Source organism: Lolium perenne, chromosome 6 (assembly GCF_019359855.2).
Source record: "Lolium perenne isolate Kyuss_39 chromosome 6, Kyuss_2.0, whole genome shotgun sequence".
Classification (NCBI taxonomy): Eukaryota; Viridiplantae; Streptophyta; class Magnoliopsida; order Poales; family Poaceae; genus Lolium; species Lolium perenne.
The window spans coordinates 117,835,337-117,847,303 of record NC_067249.2 but is presented as its reverse complement, the minus strand read 5'-3'; the positions used below and the strand labels follow the sequence as shown (position 1 = coordinate 117,847,303).

At 48.6% G+C, this 11,967-nt stretch overlaps 1 long non-coding RNA gene across 2 annotated transcripts; it reads right to left on the bottom strand.

The window, feature by feature from the left end:
• Positions 1-1,302: 1,302 nt before the first annotated feature.
• Positions 1,303-11,638, bottom strand: LOC127323154 (uncharacterized). 2 transcript variants are annotated; one of them, XR_007865422.2, is made up of 3 exons: positions 11,170-11,638; positions 2,170-2,229; positions 1,303-1,658 (listed from the first exon to the last, which is right to left on the bottom strand). It is a non-coding gene; the product is annotated as an uncharacterized lncRNA (long non-coding RNA). The 2 variants fall into 2 exon arrangements; XR_011747198.1 differs by lacking the exon at positions 2,170-2,229.
• Between the last annotated feature and the right edge of the window lie 329 nt (positions 11,639-11,967).

Genomic DNA, 11,967 nt, shown 5'->3' with positions numbered 1-11,967 from the left:
GCATGTTAATCAGTGGTGACAATTTATTTTTTTACTACGTCCTCCCAAATCTATAGAACATTATCTGAAACTGATGGGAAGTACGAACTTATGGCCTGCTGATTAGTGTATCTAGGGCAACAAGTTGCATTTCTCGATTTCATTTTATGTCTATAGGATCACAAGTTCGTAATAATAAATATCCAGTGGCTAAAATAAATCATATCATGTGAGATATGTAATGTACTACATCTGTTTCAATGAATAAAGCATTTTTTTCAACACTATGTAATGTTTCATCAAGTTTTTAGAAAAGAACATTAATATGTACGCCGGACTCTACACTCACATGCATCTTAATCAATGGTGACAAATATTTTTGACTACACCCTCCCAAATCCATATACTTCATCCATCCCTAAAATGTTGCTCAAGTTTATCTCTATACTGGTGTATATAGACATATTTTAGTTGCAAACATATCCGTATGTAGAAAAATTTGAGCAGCTTTTTTTTTTTTGAAACGGAAGGAGCAGCATTATGTGCCATTGATGGGAAGTACTATTTCTGGCATGTTGCATTTGTCGACTTCATTTTATTTCCTATAGAATCACAAGTTTGTAATAATAAATACATGTGGAAAACTATTCAGTAGCTAATATAAATCATATCATGTGAGACATGTAATGTGCTTTGTGCGACCTTTGTTCCAATGTATAAATAACTTTTTCCAAAAGACAAACTATGTAAATTTCGATCAAGTTTGTAGAAAAGATCATTGATACATAAAATACATAATCCATATCCTTAGAATATCATAAATTATATTTTCATATTTTATCAATATAATACTATCGTTGTTTATATATTTTTTAAGTTTGGTAAAACTTTACTTAGCATAGGGCCACAACTTTCACACCCTTTCTCACTTCTACTTAAGTGATGCAAGATATGATGTAACAATTTAATAACACCGTTGTAGTTAGTCCCAAACAATAATGTGAAACACAAAAATGTTAGCCCGTGCGATGCACGGGTTGATGACTAGTATGTTCTAATTAGAAATTAAGCGTGGTCATCTCAAAAAAAAAATTAAGCGTGGTATGTGGCATATACCTTCAGATCAGCTTTTGTCATGGGTTGTTGCCTTTGTGGAGTTATGGTTCTCTGATTCCTGACAAAACCAACAACAATTTCACTAACAGTTTCCTATTTCTTAGTGTTTTCAACAGATATGTCCAAGTTACTCATATTTTCATATTTGGGTTTGGGGTAAATGACGGTAAATGTTAGTACTTGTTTCAAAAAAAACATACATGCAGATAAGAAACTCCACAACACAGCGGTTTATTGAGCAGAGCAAATGCAGGTTACTAAAATTTCTTGTGAGCTTCAGAGCAATTATGCAATGTAACCACATAACTTGGTCCATCATCTTATTCCATTTTCCAACGACAGCCAAAGAAAATGCGAACAAAGATCAGACCATGCAGTGAGAAAACTGAAAGAGACTTCATTGTATTCTTGCAGAAGCTGACAGTGGCTAAAATGAAATCGGGGGAAACAATAAAACTTGCATCCACTCAACCCTAATCTAGTATTTCTATAACATATAATTTCTATAGATCAGTATGGTAGCTGCAGTGACTAAATCCGTTCGATTCTCCACAGCTTTTTCCCTGAAACAGATACCAATAAAAGTAACCAAGTCAGGTAAAACTTCAGCATATAGGAATATCATTGACCAAATCTTATGTTGTAGAGAATAGCTCCACAAAGAATGGTGCAGTTTGCGGTGTTAGTCAGCCATCGCGTTGATCGATTAACTATTGGTTGCAAGTTCCACAAAATATTTCTCTAATTTTTTTTCACATAATATACCATGCATATAGTTTCTTGCTTCGCCAAACATGAAAAGTGGTGTGTCCAAAGTTCCTGGAAATGAATAATTAACATGAAATTTCATAAACCACGGCTCATTCATATTGTGCAGCAAATGCAGAATCTCTAACTGAATCACATATTGTTCTAGTGCCATCCTATAGTTGGAAAGTTCTTGTAGTACAAAAGGCACATGGGCAGTGTACATATGGTGAGTGTTCAATTACGGTGCACATTAAGAATAGAAAGCCTGCTTGATATACTTATAAATGATCTGAACGCAAACCAGTCAATAAATCCATCTTTTACCTTGCAACTGGAAAGTGAAGAAAGGCCGCTCCTAGGCCTGAAGATCTGCAGCCATCACATCTGCAAAACATTCCATATATGATGCAAGACAACAGAAGATACAACAAATAAAATTAGTAACTAAGAAGAACCCAGCCATTTTGCTTTTGAACTGACAGACTATTGTGACCAACAATCGATTTTGTCAGATGCAACCATGCTGCCTAGACCCACTTCCTCTCCTACCTCCCCACGGGTTAGCTACACAGCGGGATGAAAATGAAGTGAATCAAATCTTTACCGGTGTCCCTTCCATGTTCCATCTGAATGCCGACAGGAGAATGGTAATTGCTGCCCTTCCTTGTCCAGGAGGCGGCAGCGATCTTGACATGCAGCGCCGCCTACACCGCAGCTGCGAATGTGATGTAACCCCGCTCACCGACGTCGCTACACCAAGACCAACAAGTCCCCCAAGTGGACCGATGACACGAGCCCGAGTTAAAGCTCTACATGATGAGGTGAACTCGCTCCTCACCACCCTTGATCTTGGTACCCCTTTGGACGGAATGCTACCTCATGCCGATGTGTTATGTGTCATTAGGTACAAGGCGCATCAAGACCCCGGAGAGGAGGACATGCCATGGCCAAGGGAAGGAGAGGAGCAGCTGGACATGGAGATGATCACGAAGCCGAACCCGACGTCGCTCGAAGCGCTCCAAGGAAGAGAAGGACGCTGGCCGGCCTAGGACCCGGTCAGACCGGCCCCACAACCGGACGCCCCGGTCCCAGGCCCGGTCAACCGGGCGCCCAACCGGGCGCATCTCCATCGTACCGGACGAAGACCGGAAACCTCGCAGATTCCCGGTTGGCGCCCGGTCGACCGGACCCAGGACCGGACCACCCGGTCATAGGCCCGGTCAGACCAGATCCAAACCGGGTCTGACGGGAATGACCCACCAAACTGCCTAAGTTATCCATTCGCGTACCTGTTCGCCCCTGCTGGCCATGTGTGCCTATATAAGTAGCCTGGACCCCTCCTTTACCCCTCAGACTTGTCTTGAACTCAAACCTACCTTTGAGCTTAGTCTCCCTAGGGTTATCATCCCTCTGTAATCAAGGCACCTTGGTTGTTGATTTGGATCTTGTTGAGTGAGATTCTAGTACAAGCTACTCTCTCTCCCTCATCAAGCTCTTCTTCTCCAATCCCAATCTCTCTCCGGGAATTCTGCCGCGTGCCTCTTCCAGGAGATTCTATTGGCGTGGTCCATCGAGCCACGGGGGTAAGTATCGGGTGTATCGGGTTGGTGTGCTTGCGTGAGTCTCGGCATTCTTCGTGTTCTTCGTGTTCCTCGCGTTCTCCCACCTCTTCCCTTGGTCTTCGGGGTCAAATCGCGAGATCGGGCCACTCCCGGGATCTTAGATCTCATCATATGGTATCAGCAGCTCTTGGTTACCGCGGATTTGACCCTCCACCCACCCGATTTCGTTTCTAGAAAATTTTCCAAAAAATCCCCAAAAATAGCCCCAAATTGCCTCTTGACCGATCTGTGATTTGGTTGTGTTTTGAGTGGTTTTGGTCCATGGATCTGGTGTTGTTGTGCTTGATCTACTATTTTCCCAACTTTGAGCCTCCAATTCCATCGTTTTCCCGTCGATTTGCTCTTTGGATTTGGTTTGGGGAAGAACAGGAGAGAGAAATCGACGAACCCGGTTGAGACCCGGTCAACCGGACCCCAGACCGGACGAGCCGGCCCAGAACCCGGTCGACCGGGCGGCAACCGGATACGCCGGTCCTCAGTCCGGTCCAACCGGCCCCAGACCGGGCGCAGCTCCGCGCCCTCCTTCGAGCTCGATTTCCGGCGATCACCACCACCACCATCATCGCAGGTATAACTTGCAGTTTTCCCTTGTAACCCCTCTTCCTTTTGCGATCTATCCCATCGAGCATTGCTTGTTTAGTGTTGCGAGACATTGCACGTGGCCCCGCATTGTGAGGTGTGTGTGTCGTGTTGAGTAAAGCATCCAAGCAAACACTCGTGTGGCAAGATAGCAAAAGTGAGGCTAACGCTAACATAGTGCGTGAAAAGCCCCAAAAACACAAAAAGAGTGCAAGTAGCACCATACATCCATACATCCATACATCCATATATCCATACATACAAAAGTGTGCAAGTGCCACCAAAGATACAAAAGCGTGTGAGTGCCACCGTGTACAAAAGAGTCATAAGCTTTTAAGCAAAAGAGAGATAAGAGAAGAGAGGCCGCGTGTGAATCTTGTTGTCTCTTCCTTTGCAACCAAAGCTTTGGCTCTCCTTGTGTTAGTGTGACACCGAGCACTTATACATACACTTTTCCGCTCACTTTTGGTTGCACTAACCCCGCTTATCCCGTGTGTGTGTTCCACAACTTTTCCGTGTTTATAGTGATCTTCACATTGACATTTGGATTTTTGGACCTTACCCACTTTTAACAACATACTCAATCTTGGATTTGTCTTTTGGCTTTCCACAACACTCGCCTAACACCATATTTGCTAGCTTTTGCGTGTGGTTTTGCGTGTGTCCCGATACACTTGATCTTGCTTTTGGCTTGGTTGATTGCCTCAATACTATCTTACCTCGGTAAGAGTGTGAGGTAGTCTCCTTCCACTAACATACACAACATAGTTCTTGTCTTTCCATCATGGATAGGAACGGAGATACCACAAGGGATGAAGAAATCCTCCACAACACCGAGAGGTTGGCTACTCAACACAACCTATGGACGCAACGACAAGAGTTCAAGGAGCAACTCACCCTCTTCGAGACGCGCATCGATGAGCAATACGATGAGGTGGCTCACAACTTCTCCGCCGTGAACCAAGACTTGGCTCTCCTTCGTGAAGCTACGACAACTTGAATGGCCAAATGGCGGCCAATGATGCGAACATGGAGCGGCGCATGGATAGCCTCGAGCGCGCCATCACCAACTTGGGTCGCCATCGCCGACACCGCTCTACTTCATCATCATCAAGCTCGCCACAAGATTACTACTCTCATGGTGGCCTTTCGTCCTCAAGCTCGTCCCCAAGGCATGAAGACCATCATCGACCTCATAGCCCAGAAGCTCGTCATGAAGACTCTTGCTCCAACTCTAGGCGCGGAGAAATCCATCGCCATGCTCGTCCACATGAGCGTCCTCCACAAGACCAAGTCCTACAACAAGATCGTCACCAAGCGGATCGCCATGCCCACCATGGGCGTGACGGCCAACCCCAAGACCAAGGTCCTCAAGATCCACCTCGACGAGACCTCCGGCGCCATCCTCGCCATGATCAACGTGGAAGAGGAGATCCACCACATGATCAAGATGAGAGGGCCAACAATGAGCCTCGTCAACAACCTCGACAAGATCTTCAACAACATCATCACCGTGAACCAAGTGAAGCTAGTGTCCACCTTCAACGCCAACCCAATGCTATGGTTGGTCGTCCAAGACTTCCTATCCCACCTCAAGCCGCAAGAGAAGAAGGCATCCGTCCTCGCCGAAGAAACTTAGAGGATGAAGAGAACATGTTCGGAAGGCTCAAGTTCACCATGCCAAAGTTCAAAGGAGAAGAAGATGCCGAGGCCTACCTCTCATGGGCACTGAAGGTTGACAAGATATTCCGAATTCACAACTACTCCGGTGCCAAGAAGGTGGCTATGGCGTCTCTTGAGTTTGAGGATTATGCAAACACTTGGTGGGAGAAAGTACTCACTCTTCGGGAAGAAAAGGGTGAACCTCCTATTGACACTTGGGAAGAGATGAAGAAAGAGATGCATGCTCGCTTTGTCCCAACTCACTACATGACCGACCTCTTCAACAAGCTCCAAAAGTTGAAGCAAGGCACCAAGACCGTTGAGGAGTTCTACAAGGAGATGGAGCTCACTATGATGCGATCCAACATCCAAGAGTCCGAGGAACAAACCATTGCTCGTTTCTTCAATGGCCTCAACTACCCCATCAAGAGAATTGTGGAGTTCCAACCATACTCCAACATGGTTGAGTTGGTCCACCAAGCATCGAAGGCCGAGCGCCAAGTGATTGAGGACATCAAGAAATCCAAGGTCAAGACCTACTTCTCCTCCAAGCTCATTTCATCAACTCCTCCGACTACATCAACTCCTCCCACTACAAGTGCCAAGCCCGACGTGTCATCTACGACATCCAAGAAACCGACTATCCAAAGTCGCATGAAGCAAACAGTCTCCTCCACCGCCTCCTCTAAGGCATCCACGGGACCCTCTAGTGTCACTTGCTTCAAGTGTGGCACCCAAGGTCACAAATCGTTTGAGTGCAAGAACACCAAGGTTATGATCACTATGGAGAATGGTGACATTGAGACGCTAGATGAAGATGAATACGAGGCCCTTGTGCAAGCCGCCGTGGAAAGTGAAGAAGCTTATGAGCAAGAAAGCGGAGAAGACCCTCTCTTATGCGACCATGACCCAAGTCCCTCACTTGTGGTCACAAGGGTGCTAACAACACAACCTCAAGCTATGGAAGACCAACGGTGCAACATCTTCCAAACCCGTGCCGGAATTGGTGGCAAGTCGATCAAGGTCATCATAGATGGTGGAAGTTGCCATAACCTTGCTAGCACCGAGTTGTGTGAGAAGCTCAACCTCACTCTCCGCAAGCATCCTCACCCTTACCATATCCAATGGTTGAGTGACAAGGGCAACGTCAAGATACAACATACCGTCACCGTCACCTTCAAGATTGGACCTTATGAGGACACTATCGAGTGTGACGTGGTACCCATGACGGTGTGCCACATGTTGCTTGGCCGCCCTTGGCAATTTGACAAGAAGGCTATACATGATGGACTCTCCAACACATACACCTTCAAGGTCAACGACAAGAAGTTCGAGTTGCGCCCGATGACTCCTAGCCAAATCATCGCGGATAATGCAAAGGCTTTAGCGAGGGCACGACTCCGCACCCACCATAGTGAGATGAGAGGAGAGGGAGCGACCCACCACAAAGATAGTGAGCGCCACAAGCCATATATGAGTGAGACCAAGAGTGTTCTCCTAGCCACCAAGAGTGAGTGGAGAGAGGTCCAAGAGAACCCATCCACCATATTGCACTACGTGCTCATATGCAAGGGACCATCGTCGGCGACTAACGACTTAACCAACATTCCTCCGTCTTTGTTGTCTCTTTTGCAGGAGTTTCAAGACGTCTTCCCCGATGAGCTCCCTCATGGACTACCACCACTTCGAGGCATAGAACACCGCATCGACCTCATACCCGGCGCTCCGCTTCCAAACCGTGCCGCCTACCGCACCAACCCCGAAGATACAAAGGAGATCCAACGCCAAATTCAAGATCTCCTCGCCAAAGGGTATGTCCGCGAAAGCCTGAGCCCTTGTGCGGTTCCCATGATTCTTTTGCCTAAACCGGATGAGACGCAACGGATGTGTATGGATTGTCTCCCCATCAATGCCATTACCGTCCGTTACCGCCATCCCATTCTGCGTTTAGATGACATGCTTGATGAGTTAAGTGGTGCCACGATTTTCTCTAAAGTCGATTTGCGTAGTGGCTACCACCAAATCCGCATGGCCATTGGTGATGAATGGAAAACGGCATTCAAGACCAAACTTGGTCTCTATGAATGGCTCGTTATGCCTTTCGGTCTTTCCAATGCTCCATCTACTTTCATGCGCCTCATGAATCACATCTTGCGTCCTCTCATTGGCAAGAGTGTGGTTGTCTATTTCGATGATATTCTCATTTATAGCAAAAACCTCGAGGACCATGTGCAACATGTGAGAGAGGTCTTGTGCATCTTGCGTCATGAAAAGCTTTATGCTAACCTCCCCAAGTGCACCTTTGCTCAAAACAAATTGGTTTTCCTTGGCTTTGTGGTTTCCGCTAATGGGATTGAAGTTGATTCTTCCAAGGTGGAGGCCATCCACAATTGGCCTACTCCTACAAATGTTGGTCAAGTCCGAAGTTTTCATGGACTTGCCGGTTTCTACCGCCGCTTTGTGAAAGATTTTAGCACCATTGCTTGCCCTTTGAATGAGCTTACCAAGAAGAATGTTCCGTTTGTTTGGGGCAAGGCCCAACAAAATGCTTTTGATGAGTTGAAGAAACGCCTTACCGAAGCTCCCCTTCTTGTTCTTCCAAATTTTGCAAAAACTTTTGAGATTGAGTGTGATGCAAGTGGGCTTGGTATTGGTGGTGTTCTTATGCAAGAGGGCAAACCCGTGGCATACTATAGTGAGAAGTTAGATGGCGCATGCCTCAACTATCCTATATATGACAAGGAGCTCTACGCTTTGGTTCGTGTTCTTGAAGTTTGGCAACACTATCTTTGGCCAAAAGAGTTTATCATTCATTCCGACCATGAGTCCTTGAAATATTTGAAAAGCCAACACAACTTGAACAAACGCCATGCAAAATGGGTCGAGTTCATTGAGTCCTTCCCATATGTAATCAAATACAAGAAGGGCAGGGACAATGTTGTGGCGGATGCTCTTTCCCGCAAAAACACCCTTTTGCTTACTCGTTTGGATTTCCATGTTTTGGGACTTGAAGAGATCAAATAACTCTACCCTTCCGATTCTTTCTTTGCTCCAATATTTGAGAAGTGCTCCGTTGAACGAGGAGTGGATGATTTCTATTTGCATGATGGCTACTTGTTTAAAGCTAACAAGATTTGCATTCCCGAGTCTTCGCTTCGAAAATTGCTTTTGCAAGAGTCACATGGAGGTGGTCTTATGGGTCACTTTGGCCGTGACAAGACACTTGCGATGCTATCCACTCATTACTATTGGCCAAAGATGAAACGAGATGTGGAGCGCCTATGCAACCGTTGCACGACATGCCTTCAAGCTAAGTCCACTTCCAACCCTTATGGTCTTTACACCCCATTGCCTATTCCTTATGCACCATGGACCGATATTAGCATGGATTTCGTTCTAGGATTGCCTCGCACTAAGCATGGTCATGATTCCATATTTGTGGTCGTGGATAGATTCTCTAAGATGGCTCATTTTATACCTTGCCATAAGAGCGACGATGCTTCACACATTGCTTCATTGTTTTTCAGGGAAATTGTTCGCCTACACGGAATACCGGCAAGCATCATGTCGGATCGAGATGTCAAGTTCATGAGCTATCTATGGAAGTCGCTCATGGCTAAGTTTGGAGTGAAGCTCTTATTCTCATCATCCTCGCACCCGCAAACGGACGGCCAAACGGAAGTGGTCAATCGAAGCCTCTCCACTCTCCTACGCATCCTCGTGAAGAAGAACTTGAAGTCATGGGAGGAGTGCCTTCCTCACGCGGAGTTCGCCTACAACCGCGCCAAGCACAAGACAACATCAAGGAGCCCCTTCATGGTCGTCTATGGCTTCGAACCTTACACGGCACTCGACATACTTCCACTCCCACTTCATGAGCGGACCAACATGGACTTCGACAAGCGCACCGCCGCCATCAAGAAGCTACATGAAGAAACAAGAGCGACCATACAAGAACATGTGCTTCGTCAAGAAAACCGCATCAACGCCAAGAAGAAGGAAAGAATATTCCAAGAAGGAGACCTCGTTTGGATCCACCTCCGGAAGGAAAGGTTCCCTCATGAGCGCAACTCCAAGCTCAAGCCAAGAGGAGATGGCCCCTTCAAGGTCCTCAAACGCATCAACAACAACGCTTACGTCATCGACATCCCGACATCCAAGTACTTGGTGAGCAACACGTTCAACGTCTCGGACTTGTCACCCTATCATGGAGATGAGGAGGTGCAAGAGTCGAGGTCGACTCTTTCCCAAGGGGGGACATGATGTAGCCCCGCTCACCGACGTCGCTACACCAAGACCAACAAGTCCCCCAAGTGGACCGATGACACGAGCCCGAGTTAAAGCTCTACATGATGAGGTGAACTCGCTCCTCACCACCCTTGATCTTGGTACCCCTTTGGATGGAATGCTACCTCATGCCGATGTGTTATGTATCATTAGGTACAAGGCACATCAAGACCCCGGAGAGGAGGACATGCCATGGCCAAGGGAAGGAGAGGAGCAGCTGGACATGGAGATGATCACGAAGCCGAACCCGACGTCGCTCGAAGCGCTCCAAGGAAGAGAAGGACGCTGGCCGGCCCAGGACCCGGTCAAACCGGCCCCACAACCGGACGCCCAACCGGGCGCATCTCCATCGTACCGGACGAAGACCGGAAACCTCGCAGATTCCCGGTTGGCGCCCGGTCGACCGGACCCAGGACCGGACCACCCGGTCATAGGCCCGGTCAGACCGGATCCAAACCGGGTCTGACGGGAATGACCCACCAAACTGCCTAAGTTATCCATTCGCGTACATGTTCGCCCCTGCTGGCCATGTGTGCCTATATAAGTAGCCTGGACCCCTCCTTTACCCCTCAGACTTGTTTTGAACTCAAACCTACCTTTGAGCTTAGTCTCCCTAGGGTTATCATCCCTCTGTAATCAAGGCACCTTGGTTGTTGATTTGGATCTTGTTGAGTGAGATTCTAGTACAAGCTACTCTCTCTCCCTCATCAAGCTCTTCTTCTCCAATCCCAATCTCTCTCCGGGAATTCTGCCGCGTGCCTCTTCCAGGAGATTCTATTGGCGTGGTCCATCGAGCCACGGGGGTAAGTATCGGGTGTATCGGGTTGGTGTGCTTGCGTGAGTCTCGGCGTTCTTCGTGTTCTTCGTGTTCCTCGCGTTCTCCCACCTCTTCCCTTGGTCTTCGGGGTCAAATCGCGAGATCGGGCCACTCCCGGGATCTTAGATCTCATCAGAATGGCTCTGCCCAGGACCTCCATCCGTCATGCCCTCTCCCTGGACCTCCGCCCGCGATCTCGCCCGCTGCGGCTCCTGCCGGGCTGCTGGTGCTCGCGACCTGGCTACGGATGATCCCGCGACCTAACAGTATTTCGCGGCCCCCGACCCTGCCTCCAAGCCCCGCTCCTGACCGTTCTAGTGAGAGAGAGAGATATATATAAGAGGAGAGGCGCCTCACCGGCCGCGCAGGGGTGGAGTTGTTCCCGGCGAGGTCGTCGGAGGCCTGTTGCGGCGGAGCGGCCCATGGAGGACACCGGGACGGAGGGCTCCCCATGGAGAGATCTGCACATGGAGGACGACGGCAGTGATAACCCTCCATGGCCTGCGTCGCCGCCGGCCCGTGGTGGTGGCCGGATCGCTGGAGTGCAGCGGCAGCAACCCTAGGACACAGGCTCAACGCAGATGGGCGGGATCGACGGAGCCGCGCGCGACCGGCGCCGTGCCTCCGTCGTCGCGGGAGCCGCGGAAGGAACGGCGAGAGGAGCCGCGCGCGACCGACGCCTTGCCTCCGTCGTCGCGGGTCCCTTTGTTTCTCCGGCCCTCTCTATCTCAAATTGCGGTGCGGGGAGAGGGTGGTCGGTGGCGGCCCCACACGGCGATGCGCACCGTCAAAGTGCTGAGAGAACAGGGGTTGCAACAGACTTACATGTTGTATCTAATATATATATATATATATACTATTTTGAAACCGGTGCTCACAATATTATTGTGAGCACCAACCGACCTATAAGCGCCGCGATCTGGAAAATGGTCAGCCCATCCATGGAGCGATCTGAAAAACGCGGAACCACCTCATCCCACCTCTCACACTCTTCTGCTCATAAACCACCAAAATCATCCCCACCTCCCGACCGCTCACGCGCCGCCGCCGCCGGACGAGATCCTGCCGCCGCGCCTGGACGAGCTTCCGCTGCAGCAGCCTGACGAGATCCCCAGGCCGTGTCCCTGGAGCTAATGCCGCCCCGACGAGCTCCCG